We start from the raw sequence: 9,936 nt of genomic DNA on the forward strand, positions 1-9,936 counted from the left end.
TTGGGAATAAGCACTATTATGATTTGGTTCATATGAAATCTTCCATGGTTTTATTTGAAATGTCTTTGTGTTGAAGAAATTCTATGTTTTCTTTTTGCTGTCAAAATTAAACTGCTGTAACATGGGCATAATACCCTGCAAACATTCACACTTATAATCACAGTCATGCGCACCCCAGTTCTTTCCTGACAGCTTGCAAATATCCCTTTCTCCTTTGCATGCAGGCTTCACAGTTACAAAGATGAAATTTCTTTGGCCATTTCTTCCCATGTTTACTTAGCTCAGCTTCCCAAGAGATTTTAAAGAGTACCTTAGACACACCTAGGAAAAATATGCATTTCTTTTCATTACTTGGCTAAAGGCAAGACTTTTTAAATCTCCATTTACCAATGGATCAGTGCTCTCAAGTGCACTGTGTATCAACAAATTGAAGATGCTCTTGATAAAGATTCACTTTTCTGTCTCAAAAATCCCCTATCATCTTCCCATTTTCCTTTGCCCTTGTTGTGCACAGTCATTTGTTACTCATAGAAAGAATTGTTCTGGTATCTCTGAACCTCTGGATGCTGGTGGAACATATAGAATACAATCTCTCCCCCCCCATCCTCCCCCAAGTGCTTATTCTTTGTAAGCCTATGGAACATAGTAATTGAATAATGACTTCCTCCCCATCAGTGACAGTTCATTCCTAAAACCAATTAATGTCTTAGCTTGGGATCCCCAGAAGCAGATCTTGATTTGAGGATTTGTGTCCAATGATTTGTTGAAGATACGCAAGAGAAATTTGATAGGGAATGGAGGCAGCAGAACAGGGCACAGGAAGGAGCCAAGCAAGGGTGTGATCCTAGGAAGAGTCATCCTGACCCTGTGGATGGACTTCGGCATGTGACTTACACCTCAACATTTGCCTTCTTTGAGGTTTGGGTGCTGGGCTTCCCTACTCTCACACAAGTCAGCCATTTGCTGAGGAAGGGTTGAGGAGAGATAAAATCTCAGACTCTTTCAGTTCTCTGAATATCCATGTTTCATCCCGAAACAAGTCAAGACATAGGTCATGAAAAGTAAAAACACATAGAAGCCAGGGGGGAAAGAAACAAACCCTGAAAGGATCCCAGGGTATCTAGCCAAAGCTGTGTCCCTGGCTCTTAAATCTTCTCCAAGTCCCTCTGTGTTCTGGGCACTGGGCTCAATTTTTGGAACAAAGTAATGAGAAAAGGAGACTTATTGCTCATTAAGTTAAGTTTGAAATAGAATTGAGAAAGAAAATCTGGATCTTAAGCCAATAATCACACCAATGAATAAAACATTGCAAACTGTGAAGTGCTCTGAAAAAAGTTCTCAGAACATTTATTAGAGGAACTTGATTCAGTCTTCTGTTCACTTAATAATTTTGTTAGATAAAAAACATTTTCACACGAGTAGTGTCCCAACAAAATTCTCCAAGTCAAGATGAAACACTGTGAAAAGCCTTTAAATAGTGTATCAGAGAAAAGGAGATAATGTCAGGGTATTTAGATTGGGTGAACTAAAGAATATTTACAGTCCAAACTTTAGACAGGTATCAACACAACACAAACAGTCGGAATAAGAAAGTCATGCACCAAAACACACAATGGCATGGTCTACTTTGGAGGTGTTATAGTTTGGATATGAGGTGTCCCTCACGAGCTCACATGTTAGACAATGCAAGAAGGTTCAGAGGAGAAATGACTGGGTTCTGAGAGACATAACATCAGTGAATTCATCACCTATGGGATTAATTGGTGGTAACTGAAGGCAAGGGGGTGTAGCTGGAGGTGTGGCTTTGGGGTATATATTTGTATTTGGCAAGTAGAGATCTCTCTCTCTGCTGACTGATTGTCATGTGAGCTGCTTCCCTCTGCCACACTCTTCCTCCATGATGTTCAGCCTCACCATGAGCTCCAAGCAATGGAGGCTGCTGTTTATGGATTGTGACCTCTGAAACCATGAGCCCCCAAATAAAATTTTCCTCCTCTACAATTGTTCTGGTCAGATCTTTCGGTCACAGAGGCAAAAATGGCTAACCAAAACAGATGGCACACATGATTTTTTGACTAGTAATAATGTTTGAACTTGCCACATTTTAATAATTTGGATCTGGAATATCCCCCACAGTTTCACGTACTTACAGGATCGGTCCAAATGTAGTAATGTCCAGAGGTGGAATTTGGGGGAAGTAATTGGATCAAGAGGGCTCTGACCTCAGTGGGTTAATTCATTTGATGGATTAATAATCTGAATGGATTACTGGGAAGTGAAGCCTAGTTTGGAAGTAGGTCCTGGTGAGTGCCCTGGAACAGTTTATCTTACCAGCCTCCTCCCCTTCTTGGCTACTATATGCTGAGCAGCTCTCCTCTGCCACTCCTTTTTGCAATGATATTTCAGCCTTGAAGCCAGCTGATCATAGACTGAAATCTCTGAAACTATGGGCCAAAATAAATCTTTCTTCCTCTAAGTTGTTCTAATCAGGTATTTTGGTCACAGAGATGAAAAACTGACTAACACCCATATTGGATATATATTCTGCTAGTCAACCAATCATAAATTAGGTGCTATCTTTATAACCCGCTTTCAGAAAGCAAAATAGAATAAAGAGAGAGGTGAAGAAATATGCCCATGATCACACATAGGCAAGTGGTTGAAGGAGTCTCTCTGAATTCAAAGCTGAGCTGCAAACACTTTTTTAGACTGGCCAGAAGAACAGTAATCACTTGTGTGAAAAAACTCTCCTTGAAAGAAGTAGAAAGCACGACAGGCTGAATTCAGCAGAGTACTAACTAACTAATAAGAACTTACTCAAACCATTCTGGCTCCTATGGAATCATCTGGAGCCTCTGGTTTTATCAAAATGCTTCATTGCCTAGTAGGAAAGTACGTTATGAAACTTCCTCTGTGGCCATAAACAAACCATACTAGACTGTATTGGTTCCAGCATTTCCATCAAGGACTATACAGGGTTAATGCCTGAAGTAGGTTCCTGAGAGCTGCATGATCATGATAACTTGTGTCACCACAGCAACAGTATCTTTCACCGAAGCATGGGGGTGGCTTGTCAGATAACGCACTCTGTGCCTCCCATGAGCAGTTCAAATGCATGGACTTCACCTCATGAGTCTGTTACCCATAAATTAGACTGGACTGAGACTGGTTTGGTCCTCTCTCATATGGCAACTCTGAGAGACTGGTAGTGACTGCCTACAATACTGCCAAGAATCCAGAGGCTGTGTACAGGCACAGCAGGAAAGAGCTACAGGGTGCACCTGTGTGAGTTAAAACGGGGAGGACGCGCTACACCTGAAAGAGTGTCTCCCAAACTTACCCACTTGTAAGAATCACAAGGAACTCAGGTTTAAAATGCACATCCCCAGGTCTGTGGCAAAGCTACCAAACCCAATTCTGCAGGATTAGTGACTGGGAACTAGGACTTTAAATAACTGCCCCAGGTGATCCTGTTAATTTTGTGTATCTGGGAAACATTACGTTCAATTATTTTTTTTAATTATCACTTATACACTTCCAGGTAATATGGGGTCCACAAAATATTCCCATTGGTAAACTACTTTTTAAATTCATCTCTTTCATTTTTAAAATTTTTCCTGTTTTTATTGGTGATTTATAGTTGTACATAGTAGTGGGATTGTTTGTTACACAGTCATACATGCACACAATATCACCATACATTTTGGCCACTATCGTTCTCCATTACTTCCCCATTCCCTTCCTCCTCTCTTTTCACACCCTGGTTCCTTTCCTCTACTCTATAGCTCTCCCTTCAATTTCCATAAGCTCTCCCTATCTTTCTTTCCCTTTTTCCTAACTTCACATATGAGAGAAAACATATAACCCCTGACTTTCTGAGTTTGGCCAATTTTTCTTAACATAATGTTCTCAAATTTCATCAATTTTCCTGTGAAGGACATAATTTCATACTTCTTCATGACTGAATAAAATTCTATTAGATATATATACCATACTTTCTTTATCTACTCACCTAGCTTAGTTCCATAGTTTGGTTACTGTGAATTGTGCTGCTATAAACATGGGTATGCATATACCATTGTAATATGATGACTTTAATTCTTTAGGATAAACACCTAAAGTTAGGTGTAACTGGATCATGTATAGGTTCCACGCCTAGTCTTTTCAGCAGCCTCACATTAATTTCCATAGTGGTTGTACTAATTTATAGTTCCCATCAGTAAACTATTTGAATAATACATTCCTTTTCTTTAGCTGCATGCACAGCAGGTGCAGTACATGTGACAAGGATGGGTTTTCCTACAACTGAGCCACTTCGAGAACTAGCAACAGGGTCTTCCCTTTCATATCATCTTGCCTCCTCCAAGATTTAGGAACTCATATTTCCTTATGAGCATGGCAGGAAGTCAAAATTGTCCTGAGCCTCAGCTAACACTCAAGTGAGAGACAGAAGTCCTTCTGTCACAAAATCCATGAGATACGTGAGCAAGAAGTTGCCAATGGGATGCTCTTTGTTATTCATGATGAAAATAGCTGCCTTCTCTACAGAGACTGTGGACGTTGTCCATCTGAAGACCAGACTCCTGGAGGCATTGGTGCAGTGCCACGTGCGTGGTTCCTGGTTTTGACCACTGGCAGCTTCTGGCATTCTACTTCTATTATAAGTCTATTATATTTTCTTTATCCATTCATCTGTTGGTGGCACCAAGACTGATTCCATATTGTGACATGCAAGTGTGTCTTTGGTATGCTGAGACCATTTTCTTAGGAATGGAATAATTTCATTTCCTTTGGTATATATACCCAGAAATGGGATAGATGGATCATACAGTAAGTCTATTTTTAGCTATTTTAGTTTTGATACTAAAACATACTGTTCTCTATAATGTCGGTACTAATTTAAATCCCCACCAACAGTGTAAAAGAGTTCCCCTTTCTCCACGTCCTCCCCAGCCTTTGTTATTTGTGTTCTTTTGAAAATAACTATTCTGACCCCTATGAGATTGATTTGCATTTCCCTCATTCAATGATAGTGACTTAACTCCCCTAGTGCCCTTTTTATATTCATAATTTGTGTATATAAATACTTATGTATATTTTTTTCAAGGTTCAGCTCAAGTCCCCCTTCCAGGAGGACTTCCTTGAGTATCTCCTTTCCCTCTAAACGTTGGAACTTTTATCTGTATTTCTCAACATTTCATTTATTATTTCTATGATTTTCAGGTTTTTACTTATTGGAGGCAGATATTGTTTTCAACAACTTCACAATGCAAACTCTAGTGAATTTCATTCAAGTTGTTTCTTAGAAATCCCTTGAAGCAGCCTGTTGATGGCATCATTCCAGAGTCTAATTCAAGAAAAGTAAGTTGGGTCAAAACAATGCTCTCTGGGTGTGCAGGTCTTTGACTCCCTGACTTGTCATTATTCTCTTATTTATAATATGTGTCATATTTCCTCCTCACTTCCTTTATGGACAAAGGATTGTGTGTTTTCCTGTGGAGAAATGAACGTGGCTCAAGGCACGTAGTAAATTCCCACTGATGGCTTGATTGATTCTAAAGACACTAGGGCATTTCAGAGACTCTGATGTACTTTACATGGATGGATCTCCTGCAAATGTGGCCTTCCTAACTTACAAGGAGGCCCTCGTGGTCTTAGGTTGTGTTTTCAATGTTCTGAGGACAGTCCAGGAAAATGTGTATAACTGCAAACCCATGTGCTCTCCCCTCCTTCCTAAGAATATAAATGATAATTAAAGCCCATGAAATTTATTAAACCTTAAGGGCATGTTTCCATTTACTCTGAAAATTTGCTTTTGACTAAGGGAGAATTAAAATTCAAGAATGCTTGGGCTCTTGGACGCTCATTTCCTTTTCAAAACTTTGTGTCATTTCATAGCTGCCTTGGCATATTTTCGCTAGCCACTGAAGGAAAGATCATATTTTACCCTAGCATTTGTCTTCATTTTAGCAATGAAAATATAAGTGTTCAAAAAGCTCTGGCAGCACAATTCATATCTGAGGAGGTGATATTTCTTGCAAAACAATTCTTAATATTGAAAAACAAAACGTGGATGGGATTCCATGCTAAACTCCAGTAAACTCTAGCATCTTTTATGAAAAGAAGCAAGAGATAATAAAATGAGATCTTTAAACAATCAGTGAAGCCTATTCTAACAGCGAACAGGACTTTTATTCTTTACCACAAGTTCTGGCAGGGCTAGCTGGAACTGAAATGATGAGAGTTTGTATAATAAGAGCAATCTCCTTTCGCCACAAATCCCTCACCTCAGAATTTTATATTCTTGAACTCTAGAGTTCTTCCCTGGTAAAGAAACCACATGTATGTTGTTAGTGGTTTCTCTATGATGATACAGTAATTAGCGTTGGGCACTATTCTAATCAAGGTTATATAGACGTACACTTTGATCAGAAATTGAAAAAAGGGATCACAGACAAGTGAATAGCAGTGGTTTTTGAGCACGAGGCTTTGCTCAAATTTCTGAGGGATTCTTTTTGTTAATTTACAAGAAGAATGTAGTTTTTGGCCTGAAAATAGTTGAGAGGGGAAGGGTCATATTGTTCGGAATGCTCTAGTCTAAAAATCTTCGTACGTTTGGTGAACCTGTCACCTCAACCCAGATAAATTGGACAAGTATTTTGATTCACCTGAGCTTCAGAGAATTTCTGGGTGCCCAGCCATTGAAGGAAACTGGATCCAGCTAGGTATAAAGCATCATTCGTGACAATGTGTGTTCTCACATTGGAACTGACCTTTGATAATATCTGCCTGCTGGGGACTCCAGCCAGATTCTAATTGGATAACATTTTCCACATCTTCAACTCATCAGCCAACTGGCAGAGATAATTGAGGACCATTAGCAAAAAAAGGCATCATTATCTTTAGGTTAATCTGAGTAGAGTGAAAAATGAAAGACAGAAGCCAATGATAGATCATGGGCTTTGCAAACTGGTGTTAAAGAAACCACCATTTAAAAAAAAAAAAAAAGTAAAATTTGTTTTAATCAGTTATACATGACAGTAGAATGCACTTTGATACATCATATATAATGGAGTATAATTTCTCATTCTTCTAGTTATACATGATGTAGAATCCCACCAGTCGTATAGTTATATATGTACATAGGGTAATGTTTGATTTATTCTACTATCCTTCCTATCTCCATACCCCATCCCCTCCCTTCAATCCCCTCTACCTAATCTTAAGTAACTCTATTCTTCCCCAGCTCCCCCATCGCAAATTAGTATCAACATATCGCATATTAGTATCCACATATAGGATCTCTTCAGATCCTATAAATCTTCTGCCTTTTACTGAAAAAAAAAAAAAAAAAAAAAAAAAAAAACACCTTTTCAGACTCAGAATTGCACTGGAAGTTATAAATAACATGGTGCAAAAGTGTTCATTGCTTTTACTCCCAGGAAACAAAAATCAGTAAATCAGTGGTGATTTTTCTGATTACTGTTAAAAATACAGATCAGAGGAAAAATAAAAGGAAAAAAATACCATCAAACCAATTCAAAGCAAAGTCATAATTTAATATCCAGTACTTCGGACAGAAATAGACTCTAATTTTATCATTAGACCATAGACTGAGGGGGGAAAATGTATAACAGATTGGGGAAAAAAGTTAGAAGCAGTTGTTCAACATTCTTATCATTAGAAGGCCATATTCTTATCATGAAAAGGAAAATAAACACACCATCAATGAAAACAAGTCTCTTACTAGGCCACAGAGCCTCAGCATGAAATGACAAAAAAACAACAACATAGGCTTAATGGGTAGTGGGTCATGCCACTAAAAAATATTTGGTAATTCTGTCCTGTTCCTTTTTTCTATTTTTATTTAGCCTTCACTTTTATGTATCTTTGACATAGCAGAGAAGTCTAAGCAATTTGGGTAGTGTGTGAATGAGTTACAAGCTTGACTTCTGCAACAAAAATCCAAAAATAACAGGGCTTAAGTAGGCTAGTAGCAGTTTGAATACAGTGGGCATGGCATCTGGGACCCAAACTCCTAGTTTTTTGTTCCACCTTCTTTAACTGACATCTTTTATTTGTGTTCTAAAATAGCTATTTAACTCTTCTCTTCAGGTCTTCTTGCACAGCTATATTTTCTCACAAAAGGGTGACAAAAAGGTTTATCCCTTTTTCTTTAGGGGCTGGTTACAGAATCTTTATACATCACTTGGATTCATGCTCACTTGTCTGAACTTGGTCACATGACCACACTTAGCTGAAAGGGGGCTGGGCAATGTAGTCTTGTAATTGCAAGCTGTGTGCCCATATTAAAACATAGTAAGCTGATGCTTATTTTTAATGCCCAGTTCTTAATGCGTCTTTAGCATGTCACTTGACTTTCAGGGCTTTTATTATTTACAGAGACAAAACTTATTTCCAGTTATCACTTTATATAGTCTGGCAAGATTTCAGTATATTTTTTGTGCACTAGAACCTTGCACTAATGTTATTTGCCCAATTGTGTTAATTACTCCCTAATGGCCACTCTGACATTAGGCTTCAGTTATATATCATCTTTGCTTGCTATGACATTTAGGATGACACTCAAGTCCCACTAAACAGTGCCCTTTGGAGACTTGAACAGTTGGATTTGCTATTTGGGTATGTGTGAATATAAAATTTTTGATTTTGGTGGAGGTGGGTGAGGGTGATAATTTGAAGGAACAACTAGAGAAGCTGGAAAAAATATTTTAAACATTTGAAGGTATCACAGAGGAATCAGGGCAGTGATTTGTACTGAGGCTATATCCCAAGAGAAAAAGGAAGCTAAGAGGAGGTGTTTGGAGTTACTTTGCTGTTAAGGACAACTGTAGACTGTGAAAAGAACCTGAGCAGAAAGCATTCTTTAGCTTCTGTGGTGTCTGTTCACTCTTTGATAATCCTCAAGCTAGAGAGTGAGGACCTCAGTTAGGAACTGAGTAATTTCAATATGAGTTATAATTGTTACTTATTTATTTAAAGAAGTATGTTTGAAATTTTAATAAACTTTTTAATTTAATAAACAAATTTAATAAACTTTTTAATTTTAATAAACAAACTGCATAGAAAATAATTTAACAAACACCTATGAATTTAAGATTAAGTGAATTTTGTCTTTTAAAAAAAAGCACTTTATATTTATCTCTGTTTTAAAATAAAGAATAGATTCCAGAGGCAGCTGGAGTTCTGCCCTTGTCAATGAACCTCTTCCTTAGGAAATTTTATAATGATATTTTTGCAACATTTCTGTGCACGAACTTTTTACTGGGTATAAAAATTCAAACAGAATATGGGTTAATACTTAAAGCATTTTTATGTATAAGTGATGAATTTTCAGAAAGAGAAGTTAGGAAAACTACCCCATTCACAATAGCTTTGAAAAAAATAAAATACTTGGGAATCAATCTCACAAAAGAGGTGAAAGACCTCTACAATGAGAACTACAGAACACTAAAGAAAGAAACTAAAGAAAACCTTAGAAGATGGAAAGATCTCCCATGTTCTTAGATAGGCAGAATTAATATTGTCAAAATGGCCATACTACCAAAAGTGCTATACAGATTCAATGCAATTCCAATTAAAATCCCAATGATGTACTTCACAGAAATAGAGCAAGCAATTATGAAATTCATCTGGAAGAATAAGAAACCCAGAATAACTAAAGCAGTCCTTAGCAGGAAGAATGAAGCAGGGAGTATCACAATACCAGAACTTCAACTATATTACAAAGCAATAGTAACAAAAACAGCATGGTATTGGCACCTAAATTGACAGGTAGATCAATGGTACAGAATAGAGGACACGGACTCAAACCCAAATAAATACAGTTTTCTCATACTAGACAATGGTGCCAAAAACATGCAATGGAGAAAAGATAGCCTCTTCAACAAATGTTGCTGGGAAAACTGGAAATCC

The sequence above is a fragment of the Sciurus vulgaris genome (genome assembly GCF_902686455.1).
Source record: "Sciurus vulgaris genome assembly, chromosome: 6".
Lineage (NCBI taxonomy): Eukaryota > Metazoa > Chordata > Mammalia > Rodentia > Sciuridae > Sciurus > Sciurus vulgaris.